Source organism: Tasmannia lanceolata, unplaced genomic scaffold (genome assembly GCF_043159265.1).
Source record: "Tasmannia lanceolata isolate RefF3 unplaced genomic scaffold, GAP_Taslan_0.1 ptg000012l, whole genome shotgun sequence".
In the NCBI taxonomy this organism is placed as follows: domain Eukaryota; kingdom Viridiplantae; phylum Streptophyta; class Magnoliopsida; order Canellales; family Winteraceae; genus Tasmannia; species Tasmannia lanceolata.
The window spans coordinates 51741644-51768841 of record NW_027518689.1 but is presented as its reverse complement, the minus strand read 5'-3'; the positions used below and the strand labels follow the sequence as shown (position 1 = coordinate 51768841).

The window sequence follows — 27198 nt, the reverse complement described above, 5'->3', positions numbered from 1 at the left end:
GAAAGAAGAACATTTGTAATTTGTGTGTACGATGTATTTCGAAATTAGTAGGTTTAGGACTTGTAGTTGTTGTTAAATGACTTCAGCCTTTTCACTAGGAAATCCCGATCAGCTGAATCCTAAGTTATGAAGGACTTTCAGATATAGTTATGGACATAGTTTTTAAATGGGCCGCGTTAACTCGATTTGGAACATTAACCTCAATAGTAGAGGACCCTATTATTAAGGAAAATTTTCATGGGTCACTCCTTGTCATCTACGATGTCTGGACGTCTGGTAAAGGGAGGGTGCTACTGAGTGACATCCCACTAGTCACATTACACCACTCATTGTTACATGTTTACACAAATACACAGTTGACAGACACTTGACTCTTCATTCAATACGTAAACACTCCACATATGGGGTTCCACAACCAGTTATTAAAGAGAAAAGTGTCGCCAAGTCTTTCTTGTACCAAGACTTGTTTTGTTCAAGTCAAGACCTTGCTTTCAAGATTTTGAGTCTTTTTTTTATAGTAGTTCCCCTTACTTTTATTCATGAAACAAGTCTACTAATACTACTCTATGCCTAAATAAATGTCCTTGGTTGTGATCTGATTCCACATCAGTGAACGTTAGACTTGATAGAATCATCCCCAATTGTTTATGGAGTGAGCGGTAGTTATAAAAGGTCATAGTATGAAATGGTTTAAGAGGATTGAGAAGAAAGTAACTTTCAATTATGGAAATCAACATAGGGTCGAGCAACTGCAGATAAGATTATCGTAATTCATACAAACCAATTCATCTCCAAAAGTGACAAAAACCATGCCATCTGATAGTGAACTTGAGATAGGTGGCCAAGTTGAGGCTTTGTCCCAGTTGGAATCCGATTCAATTTCTAATCAAGGAATCAAATCAACATAATCATATACCTGCAAGAAAAGTAAGGATATTAGTGAGCTCATAAGAAAGACCAGCAGGAAATTCAATTACAGTCTGATTTGGAGATTAATACAAGAATCAATAGAGAAGCTGGGAATAGCTACTGTATTGGTCGGGGGAATGATGAAGAGCAACAGAGCCAGATTGAGAACATAGTGATGCAAAAGGTTAATAAGGAAAATAGTAATGTAAAACTGATGGGAATCAAATCTTTGGATATTTCTGTCAAACAACCAGTTACTCCAAAACTGTTGGAGAAGGTGTTATTAAGTCTTTTATACTTTAACACTGCCCAGTTACTCCAAAAGCTTAAGCTGTTGGAGAAGGTGTTATTAAATCTTTTATACTTTAACACTGCCCCTCACGTGTGGCCCCTTTTTAGGGTTGGCCTACACGTGGCACATGTGCCCCCCCTCTTTTGGGCTCTGGCCATTTGCTTGTGGATTTTTACTAGGGAAATGATATCACTCCTACCATATTTTGTACCTCCACACTTTATTAGAAGGTACGGTATGGCCCGCATCATAGGATGATCCAAACCGTCCATTAGATGGGCCATAGCCTAAATAGCTTGTGACCCAAAAATCATTTCGATAGGTTGATGCTAACCCTCCGATCTAGAGAGGGTTAGGATGCCCTCTAATATTCAGTCCCACCATAGATCGGAGGGTTAGGATCAACCTATGGAAATGGCTTTTGGGGCACAACCTATTTAGGTTGTGGCCCATCTATTGGATGATTTGGATCATCCTACGGTACGGGCCATACCGTACTTTTTAATAATGTGAGGACTGAGATCATCAAAATATGGTGGTTGTGATATGATTTCCCTTTTTACTATCATGGAGGTTTGTACTCAGGACCTTTTCTCTGATACCATGTCAAACAACCAATTACTCCAAAAGCTTAAGCTGTGAGATCGGAGAGTATAGAGTGCAGCATGAAACGATTTGTTAGCTGGGTTAAGACCCACATTGGCAGGTCAAAGAGATATACTTCTCAATGTTCAATGTCTTGATCTGGAATATCATAGGGGTTAAAAATAAACCCTCTGTTAGTAGATTGAAATATTTGATCAAACTTCACAATACTCTTTGTAGTTGAGGTGTGCCCAAGGATATGGATAATGTAACAGATATCAATGAAATTGCAAACAAAATAAGTACGGAACATTCTATGGCAGATGATGCGCGGCCGAGGATATGGATAATGTGGAAGAACATATTATCCTTCTCTTAAGGGAAATATTATCTGCAATGGAATTTTCTATTACTCACATTTGTAGGGAAGGTAACCTTGTTGAATACAGCTTGTCCAATTATGCTTGCGACACCATCACTAATTCAGGTTTTAGGATTGCACTAGCCTCCCAAAGGATTGTAGAGGAGATGCTAGATGCAACCAATTTTGGATTCCTTATATTCATAATAAATAATATTTTTTCCTTGTTAAGGGAGTTTTATTTTTATCCTCTTCTTGCATTATGATGGGTTATAGGCAAGGTTTCATTCTCTATCCTCTTCTCGCTTTAGGAGTATATAATTTAGTGCAAGAGCAATATTAATTAAAAATGGGTTGTTGAAGGGGATTTCAATGCTATTCTTAATCGGGAGGAAAAGGCTGGAGGGTGGACTCCGTCTCTCAGATCTATATATGACTTTCAAGATGCAGTGGAAGGGGTTCGATTAGCGGATGTTGGTAATAAATTCACTAGATGCAATAATCAAGAGGAAGGTGGTAGGGTGAAGGCTAGACTTGTTAGTCCTCTTAAATCGTATATGGAGTGAGCAGGACGTCCAAGTCAAAGTAAGTAATCTATCAAGAACTTACTCCGATCATGTTCTAATTTTAATCTCCACTAAACTGAACATGGTGATTAGAAGGTCTTTCTGATTCCAGAAGATGTGGACCCTTGATGAAATATTCATATATATAGTCAAAGAGGACTGGCAAAACCCATTTATGGGAGTGAATTCTATATTCTAGCCGCTAAATTGAGGGGCCGAAAGTTAGGCTCAAGAATTGGAATAATGCGGCCTTTAGGGATGTGTTTGAAAATATCAGCGGCAGAAAACTCGGTTACTCTGACTGAAAATATGTATGAAGAGAATTTGCTTACATTGGTGAGGTTCTAGCTCTAGCTTGGCAGAAACTCCATAATGCTCCCCTAAAGGAAAAGATTTTTATGAGGCAGAAATTGAGGGATAAATGGTTAAAAGAAGGGGACAAAAATCCTAAGTTCTCCACACTTAAGTAGCACAGATATTAGCAGCCTTAGGCATAATGGTGATTGGGTGGAGGACCCCTAACAATTCAAGAAGTAGCGTGCTCCTTCTATAGTAACCTCTAGTCAGAAAGATGGATTTTTTTTTAATAATTATGACATTCTTGATATAATTCCTAATATAATCACGGATGAGGGTGATTCCATGTTGATGTCACGGCCATCAGAGGAAGTATTAAGCAATTGCTTGTTGGCATGCCAGCCGATAGTGCGCCCAGTTCTGATGGCTTTGATAGTACTTTCTTCATTTTTTATTGGGAGACTATTAAACAATAACTGGTTATAGCTATCAAAGAATTCATTTCATGTCACCTCCTTCGAAAGTCTTACACTTCCACCTTCATTACTATTATTCCTAAGGAGTAGCCAAGAGGTATGTCTAACTATTGTCATATTAGCCTTTGTAACTTTATCTACAAAATTATGACTAAGGTGGTCACTAGTTGCTAAAGTGATATACTTGAAAACCTTATCACCAAAACATACTGCATTTGTCAAAGGCAAGAATATCATAGACAACATTTCTATTGTGAATGAAATGATCAAAAATACTGATAGGAAGGACTATGAGGACAACATGATATTCAAACTCGATATGGTTAAAGCTTGTGATTGGGCGAGATCAGATTCAGAATTGCCACAATTTGGTTTTAGGATCTCTCTCATTCACATGATGAAGAATATTGTATCCAATTGTTGGCTTCAAATATGCATTAATGGTGAACCTAAGGGCCTTTTAAATCAAGCAGGTATCTTCGAGAGGGCGATCTATTATCCCCTCATTTCTTTATTATCGCAGAGGAAGAATGGAACAAGAGCTTAGGAAAGTTATTCCAGGATCGGAAGGCAGGCTATTACTTTAGCTTGTTGCATCCCCATAGCTCATTCTTTCATTGCTAACGATGATATATTATCTTCTTCATATAGATTATTTAGACTTGGTCAATTTGAGCCAGGTAGATCCTTTCACCTTCTTCATGTAAATTTTCTAAAGGATTCATTAGCCGACCCTAACTAGTGTGGGACAAAAGCTTAGTTGAGTTGAGTTGAGTTGAGGTGTGCCTCTATAAAAGGGTCACCTAAAGATTAAATATTTCAAAAGTCTAATTGAAAAAAAAATCTCCCAATGGATTGAAGAATAGAAAGGAAAACTTATATCTTCGGGAGGTAAGCGTGTATTACTCAATCATGTTATGTTATATCTTCCATTCCTATATATATCCTGTCTTCTCTAAAAAACCTCATGTAGTTCTTAGAAGATTGAAAGTATACTTGCAAACTTTTGATGGGAAACTATGGGTCAGGGAAGAAAGAACTATTGGGTGGCATGGGATAGTGTTTGTAAGCCCAAGGAAGTACCAAGTCCCTGTGGGATTTCATTAGCGCCTTTAGAATCACAAGTATTCACAATATGCTCATCAAGTCTACTTTTAGAGTGACTTGAGGAAATCCAAGTATCTAAAGGGCTATGTTTTAGCTGACACTTTGCATTTATTGCTGACACTTTGAATTTATTGCTGACACACATGTCCTGCCATGTCCGACATGACATGCGTGTCCACCTATGTCGACACTCCTTTGGACACTTTTAAATGTACTGCCATAAGTGTTAGATTTAATGTGGGTGTGTGGACACATTTTTGTGCAATGTCAAGTGTGGCATTCTGTTTTATTATTGTATATTGTGCTTGCCTCTTTTATTGTAAACTCTTTTTAGCTCTTCTTTAATTAATATTTGTTGTTGCATCATGTATACTTTCTATTTTTAGCCGTGTCCCCATTTCTAAATTTTGGGGGCCTGCCGTGTCCGACACTCCGTGTCCGTGTCCACAAATCATAGCTAAAGGGTGTGTCCGTGTCCACAAATCATAGCTAAAGGGTGAAAGCTTCTATCTAACCGAAAGCAAAGCAGGTGATTCTAACCAGCAGAAAAAGACATGATCCTGGTGAAAGATGAGCGGATTAGTAGTAGTAGAGAGATAATGCCACATTTTGGAAAAATGGTTTTGCGATTCTCCTCTTATAAATCCAAGTATCATGCCTAAAGAAGAGGATCCGGACCACGTATTTGTTGAAAGTGACATAGCTTGAACTATCTAGAGCCACTTTACCATCTATCTTGGTGTGCCTTTTATAAAAAATCAGTCCATCAATGCTAGGATTATTCAGTGGCTTGAGCTTGAGAAGTAAATCAACAATTGGGTTTGCTTTGAAAGTTATTCCTTCTCTCATTACCTGGAAGATATGGAGGGAGAGATGTAACAGACATGAAAATCTCTACTAAGCCTGTCCACATTATTATCAAGGTTTTCATTACTTGGGGAAAAGTTCTTCCTAGTTTTTTTTCTCATCTTCAAATTGTTCACATTGGGAAGCGTAGGCCTTTGGGGAAATTGATATCAATCCCAAACCAATAAAAAATCGCTAGAGTTATTCGAGTGTGCTCAAAAAATCCAAAGAGTGGAAAGCTAAAACTGAATACGGATGGGGCGTCTGAGGGTGTCCTGGCTCACAAGGGGTGATGAGATAGTAAAAAATCACACAAATAAGATGGTCTTTACTTTCTCTCATGATTATAAGATTGGGACTAACCTGCGGGTAGAAGCTACAACAATGCTTGATGGTCTTAGACACTATAAAGATTTTAGTTTTTTAGATGTTTGGAGGGAATCTGGTAGTAAGCTATTGATTGATATGATTAATGCAAAAAAATAATAATAATAAATGAATCACCATGTTCTATCAAATATGACTGGAACTTCATTCCATGATCCTTGATTTGAAGCCAAAAGAGTCCCATCAATTTAGAAAGGCTTATCAAGTAGAGAATCATCTTGAAAATTATGCCTATGAGATAAAATATAAGAGTTATGTTATTGTAGACAGTCCTGAAACGGCTATGGGAGCCTTCAGATGGGGTGTAAGCTTCTTGGTTTGGAGGTAAGGTGGTATACCCCACTCTTTTAATCTTTTTTATCAATAACATTTAAGATACTAACCTGGGTCCCTAGATCAATTCTGAGTTAAAAACAAGTTCATAATAACAAATAGTTTTAGAATACATTAGTCTAATAAATGTGTACAAACTATGATTTGTGGACACGGACACGGGGTGTCGGACACGGGGTGTCGGACACGTCAAACTCCCAAAAATTAGAAACGGGGACACGGCTAAAATAGAAAGTACATATACTCATGATTTGTGGACACAAATTCGTGTGCCGAGTTTCGACCAAGTTTCGACACGGATACGATGTATCTGATATGGAAACCCATAAAAAACTAGAAATAGTGTCACACTCATACACATACATACATATAAAGTTGCTAACACTTCTAGCAATACATTTGAAAGTGTCTAAAGGAGTGTCGACACGTGTGGACACGGGTGTCGTGTCGGACACGACACGACACGTCTGTCAGCAATAAATTCGAAGTGTCGGCCAAATCATAGGTACAAAGTAAGTTTAAAATTAATAAAGGTGTAATTATATATTTATACGTGGATGAAATGTTAATATGTAGTACTAATCTTCATATTATTAAAAGTGCTAGAAAGCTTTGGTTATCAAAATCTGACATGATCTGACATGTTGCAGATTTTTCTTCCCTCGCGGGGTGGGGGGGTGTACAATAGTGAGAAGGAATAACAACTCGATTCTACCTCAATCTCATTGCATAGAGAAAATATTCAAGAAGTTTAATCACTTTGAATGCACGTGGGTTTCTATACATTTTGAATTCAAACTTTGGTTATCGTAATACTAGAACTATTTCTCGACTACTAAGGTTATTAGTAGTTTCATGCATGTCATGACATGTAGTAGACCTGATACAGCAATTGAAGAAGCAATTCTTACGGTATTTGCAAAAAAAAAAAAAAAAAAATTAACTTGATATTCTTTTACCTTTTCATATGTGCTTTCACAATTGTGTCTGTTTACTAGTAATCTTGAATGCTAATAATCTTGAACTTGAACAATAAATTTGAGCTATTATTTACAAGAAATACATGGATTGCAATCTCACACAAACAAGAAAATCCACGGGAATGCGATAATCCAGTTTATATTTGATTTACATACTTTTGGTTTACATATCTAAATGAATCTTTCAATGAATACCACTTTAGCATATGGTTGCCATTTTTCAATTACAAGCAATGATTAAGAAAGAAAGTGTAGGGAAAGGTTGAGAACAATAATCAAAAGCAAAGAATACAGCCTGAATTACCAAATCTCTGTTATCTCCATTTCATTAATAGAATACTTGTACAACTGCAAACTATTTAACTGTTTAGACCATGATGGTAGAAGGCAAACAAAAGAAAATGGGGCCTAAACAGAATGACACCCTTCATTATAGTAAAGAAGTTAAAATTAGCACTCTGGGTTAAAAAGTAAGAACAGATAAAGAACATGGGATTTTCTAATACCTTGTCATCGCTGAGTTGTCACGCTTTTCGCAAGATTACGAGGCTGGTCTACGTTAAATCCACGTAGAACAGTGAGATGATCCCAATAACTGTCACAAATACAGAAAGAGGAATGAAGAAACTCGACATCTGAAAATAGAAGCATAATAAAGTAACACTCCAACAGTAATCATCTACAGTTGAAGCTGGTTCGCATTGTGTATATGTCCACAGTTAACTTAAGCATTGCACAAGAAAATTTATGAGCATCTCATACAAATGATCACAACTTGATCTCCACCAAAACAAGAATACAATCTGTACTTGTACTAGTTCTTTGAAAGGGCTGATGTATTTAAAATTATAAATGACATGCTGACTATTTTCTTCCCATCCATGTTTCCAAAAGCTTATGCACAGTTTCACAAAGATGTACATGTACAGGTTTACAAAGACAATAGATGTATTTCCAAAGAAGTTTTAAGAAGCACACACACACACACACACACACACACACACACATATATATATATATATGTGTGTGTGTGGGTGTGTGTGTGTGTGTGTGTGTGTTGCAATATTTCATGTTAATGAAAGAAGAGAAGCTACACATCACCAACGTATACATAAGAATCCCTCCCTAATGAATTGGACTCAACCCAAACCCAACCCGATTTAAGGTAAAAGCTCAACCCGAATTCCGAAAAATCAAGAGTTGCACCCTATCATAAAGGAAAGAAAAAACTAGAAATATTTGCATAAATTATTCAATATGACCTATAATATGCAATTCTATCCAAAATGAACAAGGTGACAATGACAGCATACCTGCAATGGGACTATATTAACTATTGGTTGGAGACAATCCTCGACCTGAGGAACCTCAATCACTACAGCTTCCACTGGAACAGACCGATGATGCCTCTCCTTTTGAGCACATCACAATTAAGCGACCTTTACGAGCATGAAGTTGCTGAATTACCGACTGTTGCTTGCTGCCATAAAGTACAGAATATATGTGAGTACTAAGCAAAAGTATTCTCATCAAATGAGTAATGCTGACTGATACACAACCACGAAGTCAACCTGAAACAACCATCATGTGTAGCAATAACAATAATTGGGCGAGTTTCATCGACTAATGCCAATGGGCCGTGCTTCATTTCACCTGCATATATTCCTAAAGTGGGCAAAAGAGCAACTTCTTCCACTTTCAAGGCACCCTCGAGAGCTGTGGCATGGGTGTATCCTCTGCCAAACATGAGAAGTAATTGTTCGTTCATTAAAATTTTTGCCAGATCCTTCATTTCATTGTCAAGTTTCAATACCTCTCTAACTTTATCTGCCAAAAGAAACAAGATATAAAAGGGTCAATACCTTCTATGCCTTTTGTTATCTTCCATTCTATTCTTGAGATAATGGAATTAAAGTTTTTAGACTCCCATGCCAATAGCTCATTGACAGAGAAAGATAAAAGAGACCATGTGAAGCATACTTGGCAAGTCACACAGTCCATTTATTACAGCCTCCCTTCTTGCTTGACTGGATATTGTGTCATCTCCAATAGCTAAAGCAATCATGGCCATCACTACAATTTGACTCGTGTACGCCTGTTGAATTATAGTGGTATTCACATTAGAACTGTGACAATACAAGTAAAATCAAGGAATGTAAGAGCTGTAATTAATTACCTTGGTACTAGCCACACCTATCTCGCACCCAGCATTTATGTGAACACCACATTCTGTCTTCCTGGCTATTGCACTACCGACAGTATTTGTTATGCCAACACATAGTGCTCAATTCTTTTGGGCATATTCTAATGCATGCAGTGTATCAGTAGTTTCACCGGACTGACTGACAAAAACTGCTGTATCATCTCTGTATATAGGATCCTTCATGTCCAAGAGAGAGCTTGCGAGTTTCACACTAACAGCGACACCTAATTCCATCAAACCATTACTAAGGATAAAATATAGCAGCATCATTATCTTAAAGTGTTTAGTTAATAAGAAGTAATCTGTTGACATGCCAAATGTACTTACCAGAAAGCTCTTGCAGAAATGATTTTGCAGCTAGAGCTGTATTATAGCTTGAACCGCAACCAATGAGGACTATCCGTCTACTACACCTGATTGTTTTCAGATGATCCTTAAGGCCACCCAAAAGGACACTCTTAGCTTTCCACGAACCTCCACATATAAGCCTCCCCCTCATTGTTGTCGTAAGGGACTCGGGCTGTTCATGAATTTCTTTTTGCATGAAATGTTTGTACTTTCCTTTCTTTATTTGCTCAACCTCCATCTCAAGAACAGATAATGCACGATGCACTGATGCAGGTCTAGGAAGACGTCCATGTTTTTCAGGCCTGTCACCGTCAAACTTGAGGATAGATACACCTCCATCCTGCAATACCACTACCAACAGTAAGTACAGTTCTGATCTTCATGAACTTAGGCAAATTGCAGAAGCAATACATAAGACATAGTTAGGAACAAAATCAGAACCAAACTGTCAATTATACCCAGCATCATACTAGGGGAATCAACATAACTGCGGAGCAACAAAGTATAACAGCCATCAAAATCTTAGAAAATGACTATGCAAGCCAATGTTTCACTTTATATACTACCAGAAATTAAATCCATAATTGTAGTGACAAAAACTTACTCTTTCAATGGATTTCATGAAGGAATCTGAAGAATGTACAATTATTTATTTTTTGGTGGCTAAGGAAGGCCAATAGGCTATTATTTTTCCGCCAAGACTACTCATTGATGCAGGAGTACATGGATGTGATCCCAGGCCAGTTAACAGGAGGATAACCTCCTATGAGGGATATTCAACATCACATAAAACTCGCCTGAAGGTCTAGCTTTCCAAACAAACCAGCATATAGAATGAGCCCCAAGGAACATCAAGAGTTCCAAAGATGGTAGATGAATTATTGAAGAACGGGATGATCAGGGAGGGTGAAAGCACATGTGCAGTGTCGGTCATTCTAACACCAAAGAAGGATGCAACATAGTGTAGGTGTTGACAAAATACTATCAATCTCAAGAATTGCAACTTCTAGAAAAATCCGCTGATATTGTGGGATACATGGTATTAGCTATAGGCATCAAATTGGATCAAGAGTAAGTGGATAATATACTTACATGATATGTGCCTACAAGCATTCAATTGGGTCTGTACCTTCTGTGGTTTGGCCAGGAACATCAGTTATGTCATCGCTCTAATCACCATTCCTCTAAAGGGTGGTGCATTTTAGTGGACGGCAGAGGCAGAGAAGAGCTTCAAGTTGATAAAGTAGAAGACCACAATGGCTCATATTGTAGCTTTTCAAGACTTCGAGAAGGTATTTTAAATGGATTGTGATGCCTCTCACATGAGCATTAAGGGTGTGTTTGGCGTACCGTTTGAAATAGCGTTTGAAACGGCGTTTTGCAAAACGGCGTTTTGGTTCAAAACGGCGTTTTGGTGTTTGGTTGGCCAGATCAAAACGGCGTTTTAAACGGCAAACGGAGGTATTGTGTGTTTGGTTGCAAATGCCCCAAATCGGAGTTTTAGTGGTAAAATGACCAAAAAGGGCATTGTTTGGTTGGCCTCAATGTAACTCAATTATTCTCTCATTAGGCCAATATTAGAAGGTCATTAGGATCTCATTCAACACAATTAAAATTAAACATCATTGCCATAACTAGTTATACTATTGTTCACAAAAAAATAAATTTAAAAAGTGGCACAATGAGTAATTTATATAGAACATAATTCATCACGAATGCGGTCCCGAATCGAACCCATGAAAGCATCATCATGTGCATAGTCAAATGTATCATTCTGATCCATAGCATGATCATAACCCAAACCAACATTAACAGTAGGCATATATGTATCATCATGGTCAGCTCTATCGAACTCCTCATCACGACTTGCATGCTTTCTGATGTAGTTGTGCAGTGACATTGATGCTACAATTAGTTGTATCTGGGTATTTAAATCGAATTTAGGCATTCTGGATAGCAAGGCCCATCTATTTTTCCATACACCAAATGTGCGCTCTATAATGTTCCTAAGAGAGGCGTGTGCTTGATTAAATTGCTCATTTGAACCACTTATTGGTTGAGTACCATGTCGAAAAGCTGGAACATGTGACCTTTCTCCCTTGTACGGGGCCAAGATCCCTTCATATTGGGGTAGCCGGCATCAACCACATAATATTTATCTACATCAAAATTTGAAAAGAAAGTTATGTAAGATATTATATATTATATTATATTAAATTTATAGTATTATTTGTGTACTTACCTCCCCGTGGGTGAGGAAAATTAAGATCCGGCGTACGCAGTGCCTCTGAAAAAATCCTTGTGTCATGAGCAGCACCTTCCCATCCTGCCCATGTAAAGGTGAAGCACATGTCAAAGTCACAGCATGCCATGACATTTGTTGAGGTGTAACCTTTCCTTCCTCGATATGGAATTTGCTCTGCTTGAGGCACAATCACTTGAATGTGGGTGCCATCAATAGCTCCAATACAATCTTTGAAGTATGGATAAAATTTTGCCCTATTTTGGATGTATGCAGGAATAATATCATTGTAATTATTTTTTCAAAAAAAAAATATCATTGTAATTAGGCTCTGGCTTAATCATATCAGACGAAAATCGCATTGCACAAGTTAAGATTTTATGAAATTGCCGGCTAATTGTCTCTCCAGAATGTTGGAACCGCTCCTGCATATACCTATTAGAAACGCCATGTCCTAATGTCATCAGAAACATTGCCATTATCTCCTCAATAGACATTGCTTTCGTTGGTGTTAACCCATATCTTGTTTTGAATAAATTACACAAGTTCCTAAATACATGTTTCTCCATACGAAGTTGCTCATAGCATCGGTTTGGTGCACCATCTAATAGGTCCATGATAAATTTATGCCCAGTGTATTTACTTGTTCGGCAAGGTGTCTTGCAAAAATACATAGAATAATACCTAATTGCATCTTGCACACCTTCAACAACCATGGCCATCAAATCTTCATCATCATAATCTTCGTCACTGTCAATTGATTCAATTGATGCATCTGACCCATCTCCTGAATCCATATTCCCTGCAAATAAAAAACCAACAACTAGCATATTCAAATCCCGTATGGCACACCAAGGGAAGATGTTACTAGTATGCTCCAGGCCTCTGTAGTGTAAAAACAGTTCAAAATAAATTGTATAAGAATGAAAAAGTTATACATTGTCTTGAGCTTGTTCAACTAACATATAAAAACCAACCAGTTCGAAATAAAAGTAACAACCAACAAGTTGCAATACTCAAAAAACTATCAGAAGTTCACAACCATCGATCACAAGATAAAAAATAACGCCACTTGACAACATCCAAGTAACACAAGTTTACAACCAACAGATAGAAAACTAATCAATGGGCTGGGGATAGTAAACATCGTCATCATCGAATGACGGTTGCAATGGGACTCCCAACTCATAATGTAGCCAACCAATCTTTGTTTTGTCATCTCCCATAGCCACCCACAATGCACGATTCTCTTTCACCTTGAACAATTTGCAAGCGGCATAAAAATTTAGTGACCCCCTCTCATAACCTGGCAACAAGGCTAATTGCGTCACGATTTTAGTCATGTCAGCATCAAACTTCGCCATACGGACAGATGTAGTCGTTCTCCTGCTTTCCACTGCAGTCGCGAGACGCTCTAAGTTTTTGGAAATATGATTTGCAACCGATCTTCTTTTTGCAACCCTTTGTTTTACATTAGGCTCTTTCTTCCTTGCTACTACATCTGGTTCCGTCTCATCTTCACCATAAACAGGCTCATTCGAAGATACTGGTGTGCCTACATCTTCATCTCCCTCTTCCTCTATATCAAATGGGGTAGATGCTTTGCTATTTTGTGTCTCAACTTGGGTTGCAGAAGGAGAAAATGCAAGTCTTCCAGTTGCAGAAACATCTAAGAACAACTCCTCAAGATCCCAGCACCTTTCCAAGGCTCGACTCCTAAAGCACGCATACTTTTTATTTCTCTACACAAAACAAAAAAAGAAACATTATCCTTTTAATGAAATGGAAAAAAACTTATAATAAAAATAAATTAAGTTTAAGTTTATTGATTACCTTAATTTGAGTATCCCACCAATCGTCTGATGCATCTATGCAATGCTTCGCATGATCAAAACCCAAACCAGTTGCACTGGTCAACAAAGAATGCCACAACTGCCACTCCTTTTTAGTCGAGTCCCAATGATTTTTCATTTGTTCCTTAGTGAATCCCTTGCCCGTCTTCTCATTAAAACCATCAGTTGCTAGCGCCCACCCTTCCTTGCTCAAGTGTGAACCGGGTCTAAATCCCCTCCTAACTAAGTCCTTACATATGTCAATCCAAGCATAATGGCTATCAATAGAGAGCTTTCTTAATAATCTCTTTTCCATTTGCCTTCCCTTTTGTAGTCTGGGAAGATTTTTTTGCTTGATCACTTTCCATCTAAAAAATTCAAAGCGTAAGCAAGAAATTCTCTACACAACTCTACAAGGTCAAGCTACAATAGAGAGTATAAAAAGGGGATTTAACAATGGATTTCTAAAGCTTTGTGTTCTAAAAGAGAGCTTAAAAGTTTATTGAGAAAGCTAAGATTTTGTAAAGGAATTGCTAACTAACGTAAAAAGGAGAAAGGAACAGAAGGAAAACCACTACCAAAAGCTTTAGAGAAATATCTGAAAATAAGGGCACATTCCAAACGCTAGATGCAAACAAGCTTTCCAATATCCTGATGGGGTAGCCGTAATGCTTCTAAAGAAAGATAGAATTAGAATGAAGCATTTTAACAACATGCCAAAAGAAGAAAAACGAATGTTATTTTTTACTAATTCAAAAATCATACCAATGTCCAAAAGCTTCAATTTAGCAATGAATTTGTCTCTAAATCAACACTTAAAAGGCAAACAGAAAGAAGTTATAGATCCTGGTTAGCAAATGAAACAACAAGTGATTGTTGAGTAAAAGACTTGGATGGGCAAATAAGTTAGTCAGGCCAATAGAAAAACACATCATTAAAAGAATGCCAGTGCATCCATAAATTCTAGCACAAACAGCCTGTCAAAGATTCAAGGAAACAATATAAAATATGATATTACGAATTAGATTCCGTGTAACCATGATGATCATAGCTGCATCAGAACAGATCAGAAGCATCCGTCTTTCTAAGAATCATAATGCATTTAGGATCAGATCCAAGAGATGTTTTTGTGATATAGCCTTTTACCATTTTCCCATCCCTTCATTAATTTATAATAGTTGTTCGGCTGGACCAACTTTAGCCACAAAAAAATTGGAAAACAAATTACATAACAAAATAGTACAGATGGTCAAAGACAAACACCACTGTTGATGCATCACATTCAAAAGGTGCATATCAAGCTTCAAATCTAACTACCTAATCTGTACTGCCAAGTTACCACTGAATATGCAGTTCAGCACCATTGAGCAATTGTGTTTCCAATAAAAAAAATATATGCATATTAATCTTGAAATCTAACATCATTAACCACATCCAAAGAATACATATTGAACTTTTTTACATTGAGCATACAGGACGAATGTATAACCGAACTTACAAAACATGATCTTAGCTTATATGATTACCAATTATATAATTACCACAGATACAGGCCCAAGCACATTGTTCTTCTGATCTAATCATGACTAGTAAGCTTAACTGTGTCAGATTTGACATAAAGATCAAGCTAACAACCAGACAAGAGCGTTCTAACAGATCTTTTCCATATAAAGAAATAAAGGAAATAAATTAATGAAAATAAAATCATTCACTAAAGATCTGATGTTAATGTAGAATTCTCAAACGAAACATTTTCAGACAGAAATCACATAAGTTGCAGGCAAGACTTTCTCTACATTTTAACAAATCAATAATGCAACTTCGTGCTCCCTGTCAATAGATATACGAATTTGAGACTTACTAGTAAATAAACAGTAAAAAGAAAAAAACAGAGGCTTCCAAAGAAACATGAAGACTGCCATCAATAGCTCCAATCACATAGATTGCAGGCAAAGAAACAGAGGCTTCCAAAGAAACATGGATTCCTCTCTACGTTTTAAGGAATCCAAAGAAACAGAGGCTTCCATGGTTTACCAAAACCCACGAAACCCCAACAAACAGAGAACCAGAAAACCCTATTTTGGGTTTTTAGAAACCCTATTTTATGAGATTTAACAAGATAAAAAAAAAGGAAAAAAAAAACAGAAAGAAGAGAGAGAGATCCGTACCTGCTATGAAGCTTGGAGTCTGAGGTTGCAAGGAGACGTCTGGAGGTGGAAGACAAGTCTCGTGTCTTCTTTTTTTGGAGCACAGCGAGAGTCGAGGAAAATTTCGTTTTAACTTGCCAAAAAAACGAAGGTGTAAATATGGGTTTGATGAGGGTAAATATGTAAAAACCCATAACCTAAAAACTCCGTTCAAAACGGCGTTTTGCAAACGGACCTCCCCCCCTCCGTTTGCAAAACGCCGTTTTGAGGGTTCAAAACGGTGTTTCAAACGGCGTTTCAAACGGTGGCTGTGCACCCAAACACTCCCAAACGGCCGTTTGGCCCCAAAACGGTGTTTCAAACGCCAAACGGTGTTTTAAACGGTACGCCAAACACGCACTAAAGCAATATTGAGCTAAGAAGGCCTTCCTATAGCTTTATTGAAAATCTGAGCGACACCACGCGTCAGTACTCTACATATGACATGGATTTTATGCCATCATGCATGCTCTTCAACATTGACGGTATTCCATTATTCAATAGGAGTTCATCCTATTTTCAGAACATGAAGCTCTAAAGCACATTAATGGGCAACATAAGCTGAGTAGTTGGAATGCCAAATGGCGGATTACCTTTAAGAGCTTATCTTTGTCATTTGACGGAAGGAAGGAAGTCAGAACAGAGTTATTAGTGCGTTGAGCAAAAGAGTCATGTTGTTGACCTCTATATCTTCCAGTTATCAAGTTTGACATGATCTCAAAGTTATATGTAGAGAATACAGTTCTTTGGCGGCTTATCTTTGTCATCAGTCGATGATGCACAATAACATTATCCAACTACTAAAGATGTATCATACATAGCTAGCCATGGCTACAGCTAAAACACTGAGTTGTACACTTCACTGTCAAAAGTATTATTGGCAGCCTAAAAGAGACAGTGGAATATAGCACTAACTCACACAGAGTTCGCTAATAACTCTTTATACAACAAATCCACAGAAAACAGTCCATTCAGGATGGTGTATGGGAGAAATCCCAAGCCAATAGCGTTCTTGATCTAGTATCATTTCCGATTGTAGTATAGGAAAACAAAATTGCAGAAGAGATGGTGACATGCATTAGGGAGATCTATAAGTAGAGGTGCCAGATGCAAGAGCAAAGAAATTTAAATTACTAGAGTCCAGTTCACAAGAAAGAAAAGAAAACAAGAGTTTTACAACAAAAAGATCAGACTATATGCCGTTGTAAAGAAGATTGGAAGCAACGGTTATGGGTTTCAATTGTCATAGGACATGGAAACTTGCAACGTCATCAATATTTCAAGCTTGAAAACTTGCAACCATGGTTTTAAATTTCGGCCGAAATGTTTCGTTTCGACCGAAATATTTCGGTTGCGGTGGAAAACGAAACAAAATTCACATTGAGTCGGAAAAGTACCAAACTTCGCCAAAAGTTTCAAAAATTTCGGCCGAAACGCATTTAGGAAATTTCGGTGAAATGTTTCGGTGAAGTACAAAATTTCACCGAAATTTCGGTGAAATTTTTACAAGATTTCGTACCGAAACCGAGATTTAAAACCTTGCTTGCAACATCATCAACATTTCAAACTTGAAGTAGAAGAACCATGAGGAGGAGATTGGTGTGAGAAAGCTGCTGAACACGAGGTAGAGTTCTTCTCCAACTGTGGGAGAATGATGCGTTATGGACTACCAAAGGGTTAACATGACCTTAAAAGGGAAATTAGGAAGGTTTTATATTTAAGTGCTTAGTTGGTAATTTTATTTAAAAAGTTGTGGCAATTTCGTATTAAAGGTCATGCATTTACTTTAGAGTAGGGATTTAAGTGGGGTAAATTGTTCTTTTTATATTTCATTATCTAAGGTTTAAAAAGACAGCCAAATCCCATGAAATTTAGGTTAATGGGTTTATTTTGGAAAATGAAAAGAGAAAATCTTCTCCCCTTTGGTTTCAAATTCGAAGGTGCAAATTAAGGTGGATCTTAGAGCCAAATGCCAAGTATTTTCCCTTCAAGTGGTTTCTTTCTTTTTTTTCTCTCTTCCCTAATCTCTTGATTAGAGGCATGTTGGAATGTGTTCGGTTTCACTCTCGGTTAGGCACCCAGTCTCCCTAGCAGCACGCAGGAAGAATAATCATATGGGTAACCAATTTGGTAACCGAGAATAGAACCAAACAAATAGCATCTTCACATGTTAACAACCTTCTCCTGGTTTTTTGCCTTTTTTCTCACAATGGCAGAACAACCCCTCCTATTAATTTTTTACTTTTTTGAACCACAGATTAGGATTTATTTATTATTGTTCATAGAATTGTTTTTTGCCTAATCTCCTAATTTTTGCCCATGGTCTATCATTTGGGCATTGATATTTCTTTGCAATCTCTTTCTATTTGTAGGAAGCATAAGTACCTTAGCCCGTTCTTGCACACCGATATTTCTTCGTAATCTGTCTTTTTTCTGAATAAAGCTTGTTAGTTTCTACAAAAAAAAAAAAAAAAAAAAAAATCCATTTGACAGTTTAGGATTGTTTCATGCTTTATTTGCCTCGAGATTCTATTTTTCATTTTGTGGTGGTATTTTTCATTTTGTGGCGGTTTGAATCTGTTCCAATAGAAATCTTGAACTGATTTTAGCATGTAAAACCCTTTCTGGGACTGCATCAATTTATTATGATTTTTTAATGGTACCAATTTAATTTGTTATGATTTTTGAGTGTTTTCCATTTTATGATTTTTTTCGAGTTCTTTTATGCTTTTTCTCCAAAAAAAAAATCAAGCATATTGCCCAGCATATTAGTGAGACATATGCGTCGAATACAGATCATGCAAATCTTGCATTCAAGTAGACTTCAGGAGACTCTTCAATCTGAGATTGAACCTTGGGATAAGAAACCTTACAACAATTATGCATAGTTCATATATCATGAGAAAAACAAAGGATGTTCATCAGAGAATATAGTAAGAAGAAAACTCTACTTTTTCATATCCAATCCATAAGTAGCCCTAGGAGAATCAGTATAAAGAACTATACATAGACAAACAATATGAAGCCAAAGAGAAGAAATATGGAGGTAGAAGCAAAAATTGGAAGCTTATTGCTTAACCTAAAGGGTTAAATCAGAGGCATGCAAATAAAGATAGGGAAGCACCTTGAGATGTACGACTTCATCATCTTCGATCACCAACACTTTTTTCGTGTGTTCTACCAAAGCATGGGGATCACTGGAAAAGAACAGTTCTTTGGGTTGTCCATTGCTTGTGAGGAAATTAAAATCATGAAATGATGTTCCGTTATTCACATGTTCTGCCGATTCCTGTTATAAAAGTGATTTCTGCATGTTTAAACTAATCACAGCTAGAAACAGAAATAAAAAACATACTAGTAACTCTCATACCCAATAAAGGGTGAATGGTCAAATAATCTGTACCAAAATAAGTTATAAATAGACATAAGCCCCAGTTCAAAATCAATTCGCAATTTTCCATTAGGCTGCATACAAATTCACATTCATACATAAGCGAAAGACACCAATTGTAACTATCTGAAGAAGATCAGAGCAAGAACCATGGGTAGTCCCTTTGTTACAATAAGTAGCTCAAATACTTACTTTTCCTGATATAAATCCGACAACCTTCGTGAAAAATGAACTTCAGCCATATTTCACCACCAGAAAAATATAACCTTAAATGAGCATCTGCCAGATAAATTTTATAAGTTAAACGCAAGGTTTTTAAATGTCGGTTTCGGTGTCGGTTTCGGCCACAATGGAAACCGAAATATTTCGGTTTCGGTGGAAATTTCGGCCGAAATCATGTAAAAATTTGACAAAAATTTTGGTTTACTTAAAATTTCCACCGAAAAGTACAAAATTTCTGTGGAAATTTCGGTAATTTCGGTGGAAATCTTTACATTTGGTGGAAGTCTTTTACATTTCGGTAGAAATTTTGTAAATAAGGGTGAAAAACAAAATTTAGGTTAAAATTTCGGATTTCGGCAAAATTTCAGGGAAATCATGTAAAAATCCGATTCAATGTAATTTCGGTTTCGGTCCCAACCGAAACCGAAATATTTCGGCCGAAATTTCGGATTTCGGCCGAAATTTAAAACCATGGTTAAACGCATGGTTTTAAATTTAAAACCAAGTTTCGGACTCAGCCAAAACCGAAATTTGGGCCAAAATTTGGTAAAAAAATTTGCGCTGAAATATCTACCGAAATTCGGTAAAAAATTTAAAAAATATCATTTTAACGAAATTTCGGCCAAAATTTCTGAAATGTCGGCCAAATTTCAGTTTCGGTATTAACCAAAATCCAGAATTTTGGATTTCGTTCGAAATTTAAAACCATGGTTACACGTGCATGCATGACACATGATGTATCATGCACATGGTATTTCAAAGGAACTTTCTATGGGAATGGAAGGAAGAAAAGAAGAGAATGCAGCATTTGGTTAGATTGGACAAGGTGTGTAGTCCAAAGGAGAAAGGTGGTTGGGGCTTGGGCATCTTGCCAAGCATAATATTGCACTATTTGGTAAACGGCTTTGGATGTTTGGAAAAGAAAGGCATGCTCAGAAGTCTGGAAGTCTTCTAATAATCTATGTGACTCCTTCAACTCAGGAATTAGGTGTATGAAAGGAAAGGGAAATTTGGTTAGGATTGGGGAAGATATATGGATTGATGATGGTCCTTTGCGCCAAAATTTTATGAGCCATTATAGGATCTAACAATGAGTTATCGTATCATCGTACTATCAGAGAGTAGGGAGGATGGAAGCTTGAGGTGGGTCTCGTATATTAATCTTAAAGACGATGAATTTGATTGTCTCATCTTATTCTCTGTTGGAAGATCGTTTTATTTCACAAGTTAACGAGCATCCTAAAGAAACCTGTATGTTAAAATTGATCTTCAACTTCCTCTCCAAAGATGAGTCTCAAATGGTTCCTTGGTACAACATATGGAAGGCATATGTTCCACCTCATATTCAATGCCTCGCATGGACTGCTTTACTCAAGAATATCAATACGACGGAACGCCAGCAAACAAGATGAGGAAACGGTTGATCACTTGCTGATTCATTGCTCCTTTTTGCTTTGTATTTGGAAACGAGTCTTAAGATGGTTTGGATTATCTTGGACCATGCCTATTCACATCTCCGATATATTAATCGGCTGTAGATGCACTCATCTTGGTTCCCTAGGGTTTTGCTTGTGGAAGATGACTTTTTTTGCTATGATCTAGTCTATCTGGTATGAAAGAAATGGTAAACTGTTCGAAAACAAGGAATCATTCTCCGGCCAACTATTTTAAGCTATGATTTGTGGACGCGGACACGAGTGTAGCGTGCCGACACGGACACGGAGTGTCGGACACAGCAAACTCCCAAACTTTAGAAACAGGGACATGGCTAAAATAGAAAATATATATTATCATGATTTGTGGATATGGATTCGGGTGTCCAGTTTGGACATGGATACGAGTTGTCTAAATGAGGTAAACACAATATTCAATAAAAAAAACAGAATGTCACACTTGACACGATACAAAAACATGTCCACATACCCACATTAAGTCTAACACTTCCAGCAATACAAGTAAAAGTGTCCAAAGGAGTGTCGACACGTGTGGACACGCGTGTCGTGTCGGACACGGCAGGACATGTGAGTCAGCAATAAATTCGAAGTGTCGGCCAAATCATAGGTTTCTGGGAATAAAATCATCTACCATTCAATGGGATCAGGTTCACATTGAGTTTTGTGGATTACGTACCCAAGATTTCATCAGCAAGTGGTCAGAAATCCTTCTTGGTCACATTCACATCCCGAAGAAAAATATTTCTGTATCCTGCATCAGACCTCCTGAAAATGTGAAAAAGTTTAACTTTGATGGAAGCTTCTTGGGCAATCCAGGGCCAACTAGGTTTGGTGGTGTTTTTCGGCATAGCAACGGCAAAGTTTTGTGGTCTCTTCTAGTTCCAATGGAAGATTCAATTGTAATGAGACAAAAATTAGATACTTATAATTTTTAAGAGGGAGATGGTTGGCACTCTCTTATAATTGAAGGAGAGTCGTTCAATGTCATATCATTGGCAAAGGGCAACAGTGAAGGACTATGGAGACCAACCAGTTACATCGACGAAGGGATAGATTTTTGTAAAGAAGGTCCATTTTCCTTTTCTTTTTTCTCGAGATGCACCAACAATTTACCTTTTTGCACTTTTTGTCTTTCTTAATATATCTTTATATTTTCACAACAAAAAAGGATTTTGACAGTTGAGTAGTTACCGGATTCGTCATCCGCCTTCCGACCCTCGATCCGGGGTCACACGATCCCAAACGTGGTTCGCTAGCGACCCGGATCGCCAAAAATGACAACCCGCGGCGACCCCGCATGAGAGAATGAGAGAGATGCATGTAGACTAAGGGAGAGATGGAGAGAGAGCTACAAATTTTATATTTTTTCGGTAGGATTGGAACTATAGCTTTCTCTTTGAAAAAATTATGTAGGGCATACATGAGGTTTTTTTATTTTGTTTATTAAATGGATGTAGTATGGACTATGGAAGAATATTCATATATTCCAATGGGAACTTTCTTTTTGAAAAAATATGTATGACATAAATGAGGTTTTCATATTTTTGTGTATTAAATGTATGTAGTGCATACTATGGAATGATATTCTTGTAAAAATATATGAAATTATATATATATATATATATATATATATATATATATATTTGTGTGTGTAAAGAGAGAGAGTGAGTCCGAATTAGCGCTCCAAACTGACTGCAACCCCGAATGGCGAACCAACATAGCATACCCTCATCATACCGCGTACCAGGCTACCATCGTACCCCGTACCCGTTCCCGTACCATGTACCGGAACGAACCACGTTCCAGGTAACATTGTTTGACCATTTACAGAACAAGAAAATCCTAATTATAGATCATTGTGCTGTATGACTTGAAGTGGGGAAATCGGTTCACCATCTGTTCATTCGATGTAGGTTTGCTAGAGAGGTTTGGTGGAGCATCCTCAATCTCTTTGGAATTTTGTGGGTCTTCTCGGCTTACATGGATGAGGTTTTTTAACGATGGGATTTTGCCCCTTGGCCATTCAAGGCAGAACATTATGGAGGCTAGCCTTTTTTGCCCGCATTTAGACGATATGGAAAGAAAGTGTTGAATAACATGTATTAGGGGTAGTTTAGTCATGACTTGTTAGATAGAGGGTATTGTAGTCATTGTACATTGTTGCCCTATTTGGGCCTATATACACATCATTTACATGAGGAGCTCCCTAGTGGAGCCTCTCCATCCTTCACTCTTCTTCTTCCTCTCTCTCTCTCTCTCTCTAACCCTAACTCATTTCTAACATGGTATCAGAGCCAAAGGGCTGATCCTCAAGAAAGAAGAAGAAGAGTTCCTCTCACCTCCACGCCATTCATGCCATGTTTGCATTCTCTCTCTCGCACGCCACTCTCTCCATCTTTTTTTTCCTTTTTCGATTGCAAGTCCCTACAATCTATCTCTCTCTCAGATCTTTCTCTTTCTCAGATCACTCTCTTTCCATATATCTCTCTCACTCTTTTGGGTTTTACGGCAAATAGTTTGCCATAAAACCCCTAAAATCTCCCCTCTTTTTTATCTCTCTCTCTCTCATCGTATAATCTCACTCTCTGTCTCTCTCTCTCTCTTTGTTCGCATTTATTCCCTTTATTTTCTCCTCAAAAGACCCCCTGAAATCTCTCTCTCTCTCTTCAAGTTTTTGTTATCCGAAAAAAAAAAACAAAAATAATGTTTGTCTTACTCGTGTAAACCCATCTTGGGTTTTCCTCCACTCCAAATCTCTCTTTTTTTTCTCTTTTTTATAGATTTTTTGCCTATAGCCTTTGTATTTCTCATCTCATCTTCAAGGTGCACTCCAAGTGTTTTGATAAATGTCTCAAAGGGGTTTTGTGCCCTGAAAGTCCTCTTTTCGTTTTAAGTGGAAGGCCTTCGGCTTCAACTTCAGGGGAAGTGTTGTCTTGTATTATTTCTTGTGGTTCGCTTATTTTTTGGGTTGATGCCTTCTCTTTCTTTACATTGTCTAGTGTTGTCTTCTATGTATTGTTTTCTATGTCTTTTATGGAGTTCTTCAAGGTGTACACCAAGTGTTTACTCAAATGTCTAAGAGAGGTGTAGTGCCTTGTTTGTCTTTGTTTCTTTGTCTTCTTCTTCAAGGCACATATTAATTGTTCGATGAAATGTTCGAGAGAGATGTGGTTCCTTGTTTGTCTTCGTTTTTCATCGCAAGTTGAAGGTATTCGACCTTCAACTTGGGGGCAGTGTGGCCATGTTTTTCTTGGAGTTATTCATTTCTCTTGATGCTGTCTTTTTCTTAGTATTGTCTTCTTGGGGGAGTGTTTTTCTGTTGTTATGTTGTCTTTTCTTGAGGGAGAGTGTTGTCGTCTTCTCTTTATGATCTTCGTTCGTCCCCTTGGTGGTTGTTATCATTTTTCTTGTTGTCTTTTCTTGTCATCTCCGGGCACATGTAGTCTCTCCTGAGGGGAGTGTTGTTGTGTTCTCCTTATGTTCTTCATTATATCCTTATGTTCTTCGTCATATGTCTTCTCTTGGCGTCACAGTTATAAATTTCGTTTCAATTCGTTTCGTCCGAAATGGACGAAACGTTTCGATTTCCGTAGAAAACCGGAACGAAATGACAAAAATTTCGTTTCGTTCTAGATTTCGGCCGAAATTGGCAGAAATTCGACCGGAATTGACCGAAATTTATTGAATTTGACAGAAATTTGACGAAAATTACCGAAAAGTTTTGACCGAAATTTCGTTTTGGTGGCCAAAACGAAATGGCCACCGAAACGAAATTTACAACTATGCTTGGCGTAGTTTTACACATTAGTTTCCGTCTTTATGCCTTATCTCTTCGTGTTGTCCGTCTTTATGCCTTATCTCCCTTACAGGCAACAGCTTCGTTTTCCTATCAACCTCCGGGCAATGGTGTCCCCATCGCTGGTCGGCTCTCTTACAGGCAACGACTTTGTTTTCCCGTCAACCTCCTTATCCGGATGATGGTGTTCCCATCGTTGGATGGTTCTCTTACAAGCGACAGCTTCGTTTTCTCGTCGACCTCTCATTTTTTCGGGCGATGCCGCGATGGTGACCCCATCGTTGGTCGGCTCTCTTACAGGCGACGGCTTCGTTTTCCCATCGACCTCTCTTTTCCTGGCGATGGTGTCCCTATCGTTGGTTGAATCTCTTACAGGCAAGGGCTTAGTTTTTCCATCGACCTTCTTTTCCGGGCGGTGGTTTTCCCACCGTTGGTCGGCTCTGTTCAGGCAACGGTTTCCCTGTCGACCTCTCATCAGGAGACGATGTTCATGCCGTTGATCTTGTCACCTGACGATGGTTTCCCCATCGTTGGTTGGTTATTCTCTTTCTTCTCTTCTTATCTTCAGGCGACGGTTTCCCTGTCGACCTTGTCTCCGATGGTTTCCTCATCAATGGTTATCTTCTATTGGCGTGGTGCTACATAGCTGGTGTTCCTACTCGTGGTGCTTCGTTGTTCTCATGTGCGCACTATTGGTATGCCTATTTTGCTCGATGGATAGTTGTTATTTCCCTACCGAGGTGTCACCATTCGATCCTTCGTAATTTGCAAATGCATTTCTCAAGCTCTCATTCAAAGGGAGGCCCTGTTTTTTATCGCTCTAGCCTTCACGCTGATTCAGGGGGAGCTGCTCCGTTTGTTATGTTTTTCATTGTGTATTTACCACACCAGCTTAAGAATGAGTGTTATACCAAGCTGGATGTGTACGAGCTTATTGTAAGTTTTGATATATGTTCCTTTTTGTTGTAGTTCTTTGTAGCAAGCTGGAGTTTCATAGTATATACACGAAACCTTGAGGGGGAGTGTTGAATAACATATATTAGGGGTAGTTTAGTCATTACTTGTTCGATAGAGGGTATTGTAGTCATCTAAGAAGCACGGGTACGGGTACGGGGTGCGGGTACGACACGACACGGGTACGCAATTTTCCAAAAAACCCGGGTGCGGGTACGTTCGGGTACGCCGAATATAATAATATATTTTAATATTTTATTATATATTTATAAAAATTACAAAAAATAAACAAAACAATAGGAGAGCAATCAAATAATCAGTTTTGGGCTCTCAATTGGTAGCCACAATCTCAAACAATGAAAATACAAACAAACAAGTACCTAACAAACGAACAAAATTACATAAAGCCATTTTGTAGCTCACTTTTTTACAAGAGAACAACCAACTAGCAGCATATGTTTTCCTATTCATTTAATTTATCTAAGGTGTATGTTCTCTCCTGAGAAAATGAGCCGCGAAATGGTTTTTTGCAAAATTGCCTAGCAAATCCCATATACAACAGTAAAACTTATTATGGGACTGGCAAATCCCAAAATTGCCTAGCAAATCCCATGTACAACAGTAAAGATCTAGGGTTTAAGGCCCTGTTCGTTTCAGATTTTGAAAACCGATTGTTCTCCCAAAACCTATTTGTAGATTATGACAGCTGATTGTCAGCCCTAAACAGGTTTGAGGCTGATAATCAGTTGCCAAAATCTCAAAAGAACAAGGCCTAAGTTTGGAGATTATGAGCTATGACAACCGATTGTTAGCCCTAAACCTATTATTGGACAAAATAGGTTTGGGGAACACAATCAGTTGGCATAATCTCAGGGAAAAAGAAAAAAAAATGGGAGAAAGAGAGAGCAGTAGAGAGAGAGAGAGAGAAAGGAATAGAGAGAGTTGTAGAGAGGGAGGGTGAGAGAGAGAGAGAGAGAGAGATAAATACCTTTGTGAGAGAGGGAGGGAGAGCCAGAGAGAGATTTTCCGTCGGGAGAGGGAGAGGGAGTCGGGCTCGAGAGAGAGAGAGATTTGCGTTAGGGTGAGAAATAAAAACCTTTCTTTTAAGTGTTTTTTAAACATCCCCCCACCTTTACTCCACACACCCCACCCATTACATTGTATGTCTCATTTAACCCCCCACTTTTACCCCACACAGCCCCCCATAACTTAAGTAAAAAAAAAAAAAACAAGTGAAACGAGTCGGGTGCATCGGGGTGCGCACCCCAAACGTACCCGACACACACCCAAGTCCCAAAATTGAATTTTTTTTTAAACCCACAGTTGGGTGCGTACCCGGAACGTACCCGAGCGTACCCGTACCGGATACGCACCCGACATGGGTACGAGGGCTTTTTTAAAGTACCCGTGCTTCATAGGTAGTCATTTTGC

The 27198-nt window shown here is 38.1% G+C and overlaps 1 long non-coding RNA gene and 1 pseudogene across 2 annotated transcripts in view; both read right to left on the bottom strand.

Moving 5' to 3' along the window:
- Nucleotides 1-699: 699 nt before the first annotated feature.
- The window catches only part of LOC143888442 (glutamine--fructose-6-phosphate aminotransferase [isomerizing] 1-like), a 51472-nt pseudogene continuing 24973 nt past the window's right edge, over nucleotides 700-27198 (bottom strand). The window contains exons 5-12 of the transcript XR_013254597.1: nucleotides 19075-19239; nucleotides 9670-10030; nucleotides 9316-9566; nucleotides 9120-9234; nucleotides 8711-8966; nucleotides 8453-8619; nucleotides 7646-7734; nucleotides 700-916 (exon numbers count right to left, since the gene is read on the bottom strand). The product of XR_013254597.1 is annotated as a glutamine--fructose-6-phosphate aminotransferase [isomerizing] 1-like (transcript). The remainder of the gene's footprint in view (nucleotides 917-7645; nucleotides 7735-8452; nucleotides 8620-8710; nucleotides 8967-9119; nucleotides 9235-9315; nucleotides 9567-9669; nucleotides 10031-19074; nucleotides 19240-27198) is intronic.
- On the bottom strand, nucleotides 11113-12217 carry LOC143888441 (uncharacterized). The gene is made up of 2 exons (XR_013254596.1): nucleotides 11933-12217; nucleotides 11113-11849 (listed from the first exon to the last, which is right to left on the bottom strand). It is a non-coding gene; the product is annotated as an uncharacterized LOC143888441 (long non-coding RNA).